The following is a 12333-nucleotide window of genomic DNA, read 5'->3' as shown; positions in this document are numbered from 1 at the left end:
TTTCTTGTGTGAACCACGGTCATAGTGGACAGTGAAAGATTTCTGTCTGCAAAATGTAATTCTGCTACTACAGATGATGTTCCTTGTGTTCCTTAGTCTGTTTCAGGGTGGATGTCTTCCTCCTCTTCTTGAAGTCCGCCTTCTTTTTAGGATATTGTTATTACTGCTTACTGAAATTCTGAACATGAAAATGAGGCTGTGAAATGAAATCAACATGTAATACATTCCTGTGTTAAGTGGAATGATATTTCAACTCCATGTTCCAAGAAATAAAAACAAAAATTTGATTTTAAAAAAATTCTTTTATGTCCTTTAGTGTCATCAAATGATAAGCCCGTCATTCTGGTGCTGATGCATCACACCCGAGATGTCAAGTACTCAACTGGAAGAAGAAACAGGGCTGAACTGGGTCCAAATGTCAAACTGCAGGTCGATGTTCTCTTCCATGACACTCAGAACGGATTACTGCAGTGTGACAGAAATAAACAGTCTGTTGAAGAAATACACAATGAGCTGTATGAACACAGTAAATATGGATGGATGGAATGGTCCTAATTTTGTAATTTTTAATGATCTGGAGAAAATCCAGCATTAAGATGGCAAGCAGAAACATATAAAATCAAATTATTAGCATGTATTAATCACAAAGAAAGAAAGATTGACTGAAAACTGGTTTAAGACGTTCATAAACATACAGGTTTATCATGGAGGTTCATCCTGTAAACATGTGTTGGTCAGTCTGCTTGTTTAAATGATTAAAAATAAACCAGCCTTATTAAAATCATTATCTTAACTGTGTGGATAATGAAGACTTGGAATAAACAATAAAAATGTCTTTACATATATATTAGAGATGTGCAAAGTAGCCAGTATTTGTATCTGTATTTGTTTTTGTTGAGTGGGGAAAGGTATTTGTATTTGTATTCAAGTAAAATTCCAAATAGGGATAAAGATCTAGTTTTTTGCATTACACTTCTAATTAAAGTTATAGTGTAAGTATTCTTTAATTATATCCATTATAATAATTATGGATGTTTTTAATTGATGTTTTTTCCATAAATCCAGCAATGAATATGTAACGCTATTGAAAAGAAGATAACATAACAGCCATTGCCTCATCCATTCTTAAACCAACAACTAATAAAATACCATTGTGAAAAATATGAACACCCCCGCAACCTGTCCTTGTTGGAGGATGCTGAACAGACAGCGAAACTGACTTGCAGGGGTAGAACATGGCTGTCATAATGAATTAGTGCTGGTGGGGAGATTGGTGCTTGTGGGGGGTTGGCAGACAGTACCAGGAGAGTATGCTTTAAGTGTATGTGATTATGCATAGCAGATGTTGACAGATGTTTAATATCTCTGAATCTGCTGATTTGACTTTTGCACACATTACATATCAATTTGGTTTTGTTTGCAGCACTGACTGTAAAATGCTTCCACAAAGAACTTAAATGGCTCAGCAGCAGCAATGCTCTTTTCTATTTGGTTGCTCAAATCCATGTGGGAAGGTTCAGCTACGTTAATGAGTGACGGGAAGCTATGCTAAAGTTAACTGGCCTATAGCCTACATCTTGCTGTCTGCAAAACACAAAGTAACTTAAACGTACCACATAACTCATACAAGTGCTTTCAATTTGACGCAACTACACAAGCATTGTTTTAAACCTTTAAATGAATGTTAAGATTACACTGTCAACAGCCTATTGTCTAAATTACCAAGCTGACAGAGCTACGTAAACAGAGATAACGTGAGAGCACCCGACTGCAGATGTCAACAATGCAACGTAATGGAATAAACTCCCAATCTTCTATTTGTTCGAAATAACGTGTTTTTTATGAATACTTATTTGTGCCTGTCCGAATACCATATTTGGGTTCGGCTCCACCCCTAATATATATATATATATATACATATATATATATATATATATATGTATCCAGTAAGGGTAGACCCCCTGTGCTAAGCGAGCCTACCGCAGACATAAGCGAGACAGATAAATATGAAGGCATGCTGGCTCAGACGTCGCCCTGATCAACAAGGTCTGCGTCAGGTGTCGAGGAACCAGGGCACCCTGATTGGAAGTGGGCTACTGGAACAAGAAGGCATCGGTGGGCAAGAGACGAAAACAGGGCGTTGTTGGAATGCTACTACGCAAGTAACCCTGGTGGAAGGGGTTACATGAATAGGATGAGGATCCATCCTATGGATTCTTCGATACCCAACATCCACAATGAGGGCGAAACAACTAGTTGCTCAGTGTTCCAACATTCGAAAGAAGGGACTGCTGTCACAGCTAGAGATTGACGAGGTACAAGATAAATGCTATGGTAAGGGTGAGCCAGGACGCCAGGTCAGAGGGGAGATATCATCAGCCCCACCCGAGATTGGGTACCAAGAAAGAACACACGGAGCTTGAGAAATACCAAGGGCTCAGAGAAGAGCTCGAGAAGATGTAGAGCAGGGGTCCCCAATCTCAGTCCACGAGGGCCGGTGTCCCTGCGGGTTTTAGATCTCACCCTGGGTCAGCACACCTGAATCACACGATTAGCTCATTACCAGCCCTCTGGAGAACTTCAAAACATGTTGAGAAGGTAATTTATCCATTTAAATCAGCTGTGATGGATCAAGGACACATCTAAAACCTGCAGCCCTCTTGGACTGAGATTGGGGACCCCTGATGTAGCGTGTGAAGGTGACAGTGGTTCCAGTGGTAATCAGAGCACTAGGTGCAGTGACTCCCAAGCTAGGCGAGTGGCTCCAGCAGATCAACAATATCGGAGATCTTTGTCCAGAAGAGCACAGTCCTAGGAACAGCTAAGATACTGCGCAGGACCCTCAATCTCCCAGGCCTCTGGTAGAGGACCCGAGCTTGAAGGAGAAACCGCCCGCAGGGGCGTGCTGGGTGTTTTTTTTATATATGTACATATATATTATATGAAATATGACTGTCATTGATCTGTTAGACTGTTAGCCTCATGGTGTTTTCGTATGTTTTTAAAAACAGAAGTTCAAGTTTTAGTTTGTAAAACTTGCTTCTTCTTCTTGTTGTTCTTGATTTTTACTGGCAGTTGACAAATGGGGAAGTTTTGCATTACTGTCATCAGCTGTGTGGAGTGGACCAGACTGATAGTGGTGGTTGTATATGAAGAGCCTCTGCACTCAGTGAAGCAGTTCTTTCTAGTATGTATTCAAGTAGTTTACTTGTTTGTGCTCATGACATAAGATATAGCTGGCAGAAACTAGTAAACATTCAATTCAATTCAATTCAATTTTTATTTATATAGCGCCAAATCACAACAAAAGTTGCCTCAAGGTGCTTCAAAACATCAGTTTGGTGCTTATTAGCAATGTTTTTGAGTATCATGACTTCATGATAGAGATCGTGAAACCACCTAGATCTCCGTGGACTAGTGTTACAGCATGAAGTTGACGAAGGTGGTCCAGAGACAGAGGTATGGTTTTAGAGGTGGTGTACGCACTAGGCTAGCATGTGACCCACATAAGCTTCCAATACCAAGATTCTTCGTGGCAAATGTACCCTCACTTCCTAAGTAATAAAGAAATTGTTATGCGCATTAAGCACAGAATCATATAAAAAGAATGTGTATGCATTATGTTTTAAACTAACAATAAATCATGCTGATGAGTATATGTGAATCAGAAGTAACTAGAAAAATTGCATTTCCTGCGAAAATGCATTGTAAATGCCTTGTAGTGGAATCTGAAAACAGCAGAAGGAGAAGAATCTGCTGAAAAGAGCTGAAGAAGCTGAAAACAAGGGTACACTAAAGCGTGCCAAAAAAGCAGAGTGAGTTCGAGGAGGGAAGATCCGGGGCAACAACCACAGGTAGGATTCGAACCTGCGCCACCTGGCTTCCAGGCAGCATCTCCTCTCACTGAGTCAAACTGGTGGTCATTTGCCTGAAAACAGGTAAGAAAGCTGAATTTTCTGTTGCAAAGAGATGACGAAAAGTGAAAATTTAGCTCAATGAACAGGGGCTATTAAGAGTGTGGCCTGTGTTTCTCTATGCCAGTCAAACAACTGGATCCGCTCAATTTAAATCCACCAATCAGAGATACCACTTATGTCTGCTTCATCAGGCTGTGTACTTGTTCCTGTCAGTACAGCTCCACCTCTTACACACACAGAGACAGACATGCAGCCTTTCTACAATGTATTTCTGGAGGTTTAACAAGAAGCTGAGGTCCATATTAGAAAAGCTGCTAAAATCATAAAACTTTGCAGAATTGTAATAAACTAGCAACATAGATCACTGGTCTGTGATAGTGTATTAATTTGTAATGAAAAAAAAATGTTGCACCACTGGCAAAGGGGAGGAGTAGATGGAAACCAGAGTAAAGTGCAGTCAGAATTCAGTGAGAGGCAAAAACCGCCGGGGATTTTTTGGTGTTACAAAACGTTGTCTAAATCAAACAGTAGATGGGATAGTAGCATAATTCTTGTACAGGGTGCATCAGCAGACTTTGGTGAACTTTCAAGGTGATTTTCTGGGCTCTCTGAAACTCCATTGCGGAGCTATGACAAGAGAAGAAACAGCTTCATTTTCAGAGCTTGAAAACTGAGAGAAGGACAGATTTCCGCCCCTCAAGCAAATGTAATTTATGGCTCAACGGTAAGATGACTGTAAAAACTGTGTCTGAAGAGGAATTGGCACAAGCCTTGTGCCTCTTCATTGCATGGTTAAGGTGATATGACGGTTTGAAAATGCCTCTCGTTACAGAATTTCAGCTCTGAATTTCACAACATCCCCATAGACTTTGAATGGGGAGTTTTCAGACCTTGTGTCACTTCGAGGCAAATTGCGAACAAACGGTAAATTTCACAGTAATGACAGTGACATTATCTTAAAGCCAACAAAAATACCTACGTTTTGATGTATAACTTCTGTGGGTTCAGCTAAAATTGAGTAGGCAACAGGAGTTTGTTCGGACATGAAGAAGGGATTCCAAGATTGGAGTGCACGCATTCTAACACTCAGTCCATAGCAACGATAGCAACCCATGCAAATCATCATAATTCATGCAAAAGTTAAAAATTCATTTAAGGGAAACGGTAGAACTTATGGAAAAGCTGAATTAGACGGGAGTAGCAGAAGGACAGGAGAACAGTTCAAAGGCCGAATGGTGGTTCTAGGTGAAAGAATGTGGAAGTAGTTAAGCTTCAAAAACATGCCAGTTAGAGCGTTTTATGGGATGTCTGCCATACATTACAATGGGAGCAGAAATTGCATGAAAAAAGTTAATATAGCAAAAATATAACACTTATAACCACCAAAAAATATAGCTTGAAAGATAGCTTTTACAGAAACTGTAAAAATTTAAATGGTGATAATGGCATAAAAACTGAGGGACTAGTTAGCGGCAAGAAACGTACAGAAGATACTAGAAATAGAAAAAAGAAAGAATAAAGAGAAACCGGATCTCAATAGGGTGAATGCCTAATCCAGAGCCTGCATCCTTGGAACTTCCTAGAAACAAAACCTGTGTGTTAACCTGAACTTCACATTTCATACTCAGTTTTCCCACTTATGATCCAATCGGTATTATAAGAAAGAAAACTTAAAACAGAACAGTTATCAGTCATGTGTTTAACCTTAGTCCAGTCTTTATCTCAGTGTCCAGTCAGTCAAACCTTTAGTCCACATCGTCCGACCAGTCACAGTCCATTTACACAAATTCATTCACACACATTCACACCAGGTATTGCCGATAGTGGAGATTCCCGCGCAAATAATCAGATTCTCCACCCTCAGCAACATGAGCTCATTCATTTGTTTTATTTTGTTTTCTAGGAAAATAGTTCTTTATGCTTTTGGACTGGATTGGCTCGACCTGATCAGGTCCCCACAGGTAGCCTTCTCCTCAGCCAGTTGTAATCTGGAAAGCCCACCTTATATTTGTTCTCCAAGAAATTATTTACAGCGCTGTCAATTTAATCTTCCAGTCCTGCTTAGAACAAAAATAAGAAAAAAAAGAGAGCTGATTATTAGCTCATCAAAGCACAAAACAAAATCACCTGCCTGGTTTTCTCTAAGTGCACTATTACAAAAATAATGGGCCCCCCTAGACATGTCCATGTTTAATAAACCTACCTTTATTTATAAACAAGACAATCCAAACCTAACCGACCAAATCAACCCATCACTAAAACAACAACGTCAAAAATCTTAAACACAGAAAATTTTGCTTATTAATCTATCCATATGTTGTTGGGATTAGAACTTCAGGGCCACAAAAGTTTTCCCCTACTTTTGGCTTAACTAATACTTACATAGTCTGAAATCAGACTTAAATCACTCCATCTGTTCATTTTCCCCACATCATATTTCAGTGGCCTCAGGTTCTTCAGCATCCTGACAGTCTGAGGTCTACTGACATAATTTCACCTGCTCAATACACAGAAAATCTTGTTAAAGAGAGACCCCTGCACAGCTCAAACGCCAGTTGCAGGATCTCTAACATTAGAATCATAAGTCAAAAGTGAGTCAAATGTGGCCTTGCTCTACAAGCCTTCATTATTAAAGTACATAAAACAATCTAATGAGGAGATACACATTAAAAATATATTTCTTTTGTCCTTAACACAGGTCACTAAAACATACTCAGCAAATAACAAGTGACATCGATCTTTAGAGGAGTGCTTTTGTCATGGTCTGGGTCTGATGACCCAGAGCTCATGTATTTCTTCTGTATGTTTTTCCGTATGTTATGTTTTGGTGGTTTTCTCTCCCTTTTTTGTCCTTTCTCCCTGTGTGCTCCCGGATGTTTTGGGGTCGCTGGGGGGACTGCAACCTGGAAGTGTTCCAGCACTGGGGACTGCCGCACATGACGCTCATTAGCCCTCACCAGCTGCAGCTGATAGATTCATGAGGAGCGTCTTATTTAAGAAGCTGGCAAAGCTCCAGTCAGCGCGGGATTATACTAAGTCGAACGTGTTAAGTACCTCCCTAGATTAGTGTGTTGTGAACGGCTTCGCTACTAAAGGCTGCCTGCTGAGCTGTGTGTGTTTTTGTGTCACCAGGAGTCGGGAGTCAGGAATGTCGTCACGAGGGGAAATCACAGAATGGAATCGGGTTTTTGGAGTTGTCACCTTTTCACTGCTATGGACACGTGCACTGTGTTGGATTCATAGAGGAATCACTACAGGAGTCACAGTGCTTGAATTGCATATAGTTGTAGTTTCTGTCCACTCACCTTAAATAAATCAATCCACTGTCCTTCACTAGAGTCTCGCGTTTGGGCCCTACTTTCTCTACAACTCCACAGTCTGCCATCGCAGCCCGTGACAGCTGTTGTTATTGGGTGTGGCTGGTGACTGTGTTCCATTAAAGGACTGAGTACACCGAATCACAGTTAGTGCAGAGTGGAAACACAGACGAAGGCAGTTAAAGGCTGAGCAAGTCTCCTCGCTGCCAGCTTAAATCAGTCTCAGTTCGCCTATTAGCGTTATACCCTAATGGGTAGCTGTGGCTACAATGTAGCTTACCATCATCAGTGTGTCAATGTGTGTGTGAATGGGTGAATGACTGAATGTAGTGTAAAGCCCTTTGGGGTCCTTAGGGACTAAGTAAAGCGCTATACAAATACAGGCCATTTACCAAGCTATTTACCCATAGGGATATAGGGACTCTGACCTGTAGGATGGAGAGCTGGTCCAGACCTCATGTACAGGAGTAACTGGGATCTAACAAGAGCATTGCAGACAAGTGCCAACTCCCCTCCCCCATCTCTGCCTGTCTTTGAAACCTTACTGAATGCTGTTAAAATCCCTTTTCCAAAAGTATGCAGTCCAGAGTATGTTGAGAAAACTGTTATAATACTAGAGATGGCACGATACCACTTTTTTATGTCCGATACCGATACCACATATTTGGATATCTGCCGATACCGATATAAATCCGATATAGGGTATTTCATAATCAATAAAATATTATTTTTAATATCTTGCTGCATTTTCTATAAGTTTATAATCAAGTTTTTTTTTTTTTTAAATACACTGCACCCAAAATATTTCATAGTTCAGAAACACTGATCAATCTAATAAACTTAAACCTACACCATCCTCCCTATTCTGGTATTTTAAAGAATACTTAGTGGAAATATTAAACAACCTAAATAATAAATGGCATAATAAATGCCAACTCCCAGCAAAAAATAAAAATAAAAATAGGGAACCACCCCCCACCCTCATAATGCTTAATTGACGTAATCAACTTTAATTTAAAGCATGTGTAAAAAAAACAAATGCACAGAAGTCAATTATTTTATCTACAATAATTAAATAGATTCAACATCTTTCTTCAACAGAATTGCAAAGGAAAAAGTACTGTAGCTTTCTAGGTTTTAAATTTGACTTAATAGTTATTATATACAATAATGGATTTCTATACATTTTAAATCAGATGAAAACTTTGGTTGTAAGATTCAGATAATTATTTATTAAAAGCTAGACATGACAATTAGAAAGAAAAGTATGTTTTTGTGCCCCCCTTTCCCTGTTGATGCCCTACCTGGCCCCCTGGCAAAACCATGCTAGACCCGCCCCTGCACATTTACCAGCTGTCAGCTACGTAGAAAAGGATCATGGTGTAGAAAGTAATATTAAATAATTTCTAACAACAGCTTATTAAGCTTAAACATGCTGCTGTTGTTCAGCCGCTGGTTTCCTCTTTCTGGTGCAAAGTGGGTCAAAAACAAACAAGAGAGACAGACTCTTGACCGAAAAGCCGATCAGCTGATCATTGATCAGTTTCATGATTGAAGTAGTAACAGGAGGGGGAGAGTAGCAGTCGCTCCATACATCGGTTGTTAAGCTTAACGTGGGAATGCTTTACTAACATTCAGAGATGAACTTACACACTTGCTTTACTTCTCTGGAATAGCTTTCTCCGAGATGAAATGCTGGTTAGGCAGCATGTGGTTTTTTTTTTTCTCTCTTGCTCTTGTCGAAGGCGGTCGCACTTTTCTCCTCTCCTCCTCCTCTCCCTTAGCTTCCCTGCTTAGCCTCTTGTGTCCTTGTATAGTCTCGTGTTTTTTGTATTACTTTTCATTGGAACACTCTCTCACAATCTGTCCTCTAAAACCTAAAAGAGGAATTATGGATTTGATCAACTGGTCCCTGAATGCAATTGACACCCTTTTCTCATCGAGAAGTCTGGGTTCGGGTGAGTCTAAGTGTTGAAGATATCTACCTATTCAGAACCATGATAACGGCTGCCGTGAACACTCAGAACCAGACCCCTGAGTGCAAACTGGATTACATCTGGAGAGCAATGTTCCCTCTAATTTTTCTTGTGTCTGAGCGAACACACAAACTCCCTGAGCGATCCCTTGGACCACTGTGAGCGACATCAGACATGTGCACTGTGGTCACGCCAGCATCTAATCCATCCAAGTTACATGGTTTATTAAAATAATCAAGTTACAGTATTTACATTTATGTTAGACTACTTTTAAACTGCTTTAGCCCACTTACAATGAAAATGTTAAAAAAAATCTAGCCATTGTCCTGTGCAGTATGTTAACACTATTGGAAGTAAAAATAACTTGAACTCCAATATTGAAAACACAACTTTCTTTGTTCTTCTTCTTTTTTTAATTTTTTTTTTTTATAAAGCTCTGACTTGTATTATGAGTCTGTGGTCTGGGAGAGAGTCCTGTAACTCTGTCTACCAAACAGTATATAATGACCAATGTTGGGCAATTAATTATATAGTTACTCCTCAAAAAAGTAACTCAGTTTGGCAAACAACAAAGTTTTTCGCAGCTATTTTTTTTAAATGCAGCCAATGCATTATGAAAATAAACATTTCAAACTATTTACAGAACAATCAGCTGTTCTGCATTAAATGTGATGCCACACAAATTATTTGTGCCACTCCAAAAAATAATTTCTGTCCACTATGAGATAAAGGAGAACAACAGCCTGATACCTGCAGGCCTGACAACAGGAGATGTATCACTGCTGTAACACCTGTAACATTCAGCAGTCGCCTCATTGTTCTGACACACACAACAAAACTATTGACTACACTACACACTAACTACACACTAACTACACAAGATTTGCGCTAAACGTCTCAAATCTCTCACATCTCAAAACACCACCGTCACTCCTAAATCTTCCCCCCGTTTCTTAACAACTAGATGCCACGTTGCCATATCATTTTTTGATTGGTCGACATGGTACATTTTTGAACGAATAGGAAAGAGAGAGGGGGGTGGGGGTTTGTTTTTGCTTACAGGTGGAGAGTGCTTTCGAGCCTTTTTTCTTATAAAACGCCGTTTTTACCGTTTCTTCCCGCAGTAAATATAAACAACGATAGTATTCAGGAAGAAAACAAAACATTGCAAATATTTTTATCATACTTCTGGTTTTACGTGGCCTATCAACACAATTTAAAAACTGGTATAAAGTCCACACTTTTCCCGTCAATTGTTCCGTCTGTCCTGCTCACATCTCCAATGGTTGTACACGTTGTCATTAACGTGGCTTCACTGCACATCAGCCATGCCGCTTTGCTAGCTAAAACACCGGTGTCGGCACATAAGGACACTGTCATAGCCTGTCAACGACATTAGCTGCGTATACGAATGTGAATCGCATTATTGGCTGGACTATGGGATGAGGTGGCATCATTCTAATCCCATACTGGAGCAGCCAGTCACTTACTGACTAACACTGCAAAACAGAATTGTTAAAGTATTAATTTTAATTTCCATTTAGGTTAGAACGTTTTTGTGCGCAACGCAGATTTTCTGTGCGCAGAGACCGTGCCAGCAGTGCGCAATTGCGCACATGCGCAGCTTAGAGGGAACATTGCTGGAGAGGCTCGCTCAGAATAACACCTCTGAGCGCAAATTGGATCACATCTTGGAGAAACTCACTGCTGTCGTGAGTTCTCAGAATCGGCTGTGAACTCACACCTGCATACAGATACTGTAACACACACACAGGAGCGTGGATACATCCTCATGTGCTCGCTCACATGCACAGATGCGAACTTTTTACATTATCCATAAAGTCAGCGCTAACAGCAGGATTGGAAAATCAATACTTGACTCTGTCTCTCTTATGCACAGACACACACACTTACACACCGACCTGTGTGTGTGATACTACCTGCAGCAGCATCATGACAGCAGGTCCTCTCGAGAGTACAGAAGCTCTCCAGAGGTTTGCTCAGTGTCAACTCCTCAGTGGCTGTCAGGGAATGGAATCACAGGCTGCCATTTAAACTCAGTCATTATCCATGACCCTGGTCCAGACCTTCAGCCCTGCAGAAATATCATGGTAAATACCAGCACGTAGCGTAAGTTTGATAAAATCATGGAGAAGCTCACGGCTCTAAAACGGGAGATTGAGAGACCAGTTTTAGACTCTTAGAACAGCTTTGAAATTCATATGAGTTGTTCACACTAAAGTAAAAAACACCAAAATCCGTATTCACTTCATGCGGATAACCCTTTGGCGCCAGCTGCGGTCTCAAGGCTGGAGTTGAACAACAACACCCTGGCAACAACAACACAACAACAGGCCTTTTCTGTCCTTGCTCTTGACGAAGGCGGTCGCATTTTTCTCCTCTCCTCCTCTCCTCTCCCTTAGCTTCCCTGCTTAGCCTCTTATGTCCTTGTCTAGTCTCGTGTTTTTTGTATTACTTTTCCCTGGAACACTCTCTCACAGTCTGTTTTCTAAAACCTAAAAGAGGAATTATGGATTTGATCAACTGGTCCCTGAATGCAATTGACACCCTTTCTCAACGAGAAGTCTGGGCTCGGGTGAGCCTGAGTTGAAGATATCTACCTATTCGGAACCATGATAACAGGGTTCCTGCTGATCGGAGCTGGCTTGGCCCTGGCTTATCGAAGAATTAAGAAAGCGGAACCGGTTGTTCAAACCTCCACAAGGCTGCCCGCTGGAATTGAAACAATGGGACGAGGCGTGAGTTTCTCAAAATGGGCTCATTGAGTGCAGCACGGATAAGATCTTGGAAAGGCTACGGCTGCTGTGAATACTCAGAATAAGATCACTGAGTGCAGACTGGATGACATCTCGGAAGGGCTAGCTCGGAATAACATCTCTGAGCGCAAATTGGATGACATCTCAGGGAGGCACACTGTCGTGAGTTTTTCAGAATCTTCTCCTTGAGCACAAGAATGACAACATCACAGAACGCAAGTATGGCGAAGCTCGCGGCTCTCCAACGGGAGATTGAGAGACCAGTGTTGGACTGTAGAACTGCTTTGAAATTCATATGAGTTGTTCGCACTAAAGTAAAAAACACCATCACTTCATGCGGAGACCC

The sequence above is a fragment of the Pelmatolapia mariae genome, linkage group LG3_W (genome assembly GCF_036321145.2).
Source record: "Pelmatolapia mariae isolate MD_Pm_ZW linkage group LG3_W, Pm_UMD_F_2, whole genome shotgun sequence".
Taxonomy (NCBI): domain Eukaryota; kingdom Metazoa; phylum Chordata; class Actinopteri; order Cichliformes; family Cichlidae; genus Pelmatolapia; species Pelmatolapia mariae.
The sequence above is the reverse complement of the archived record's forward strand: the minus strand, read 5'-3'. Positions refer to the sequence as shown.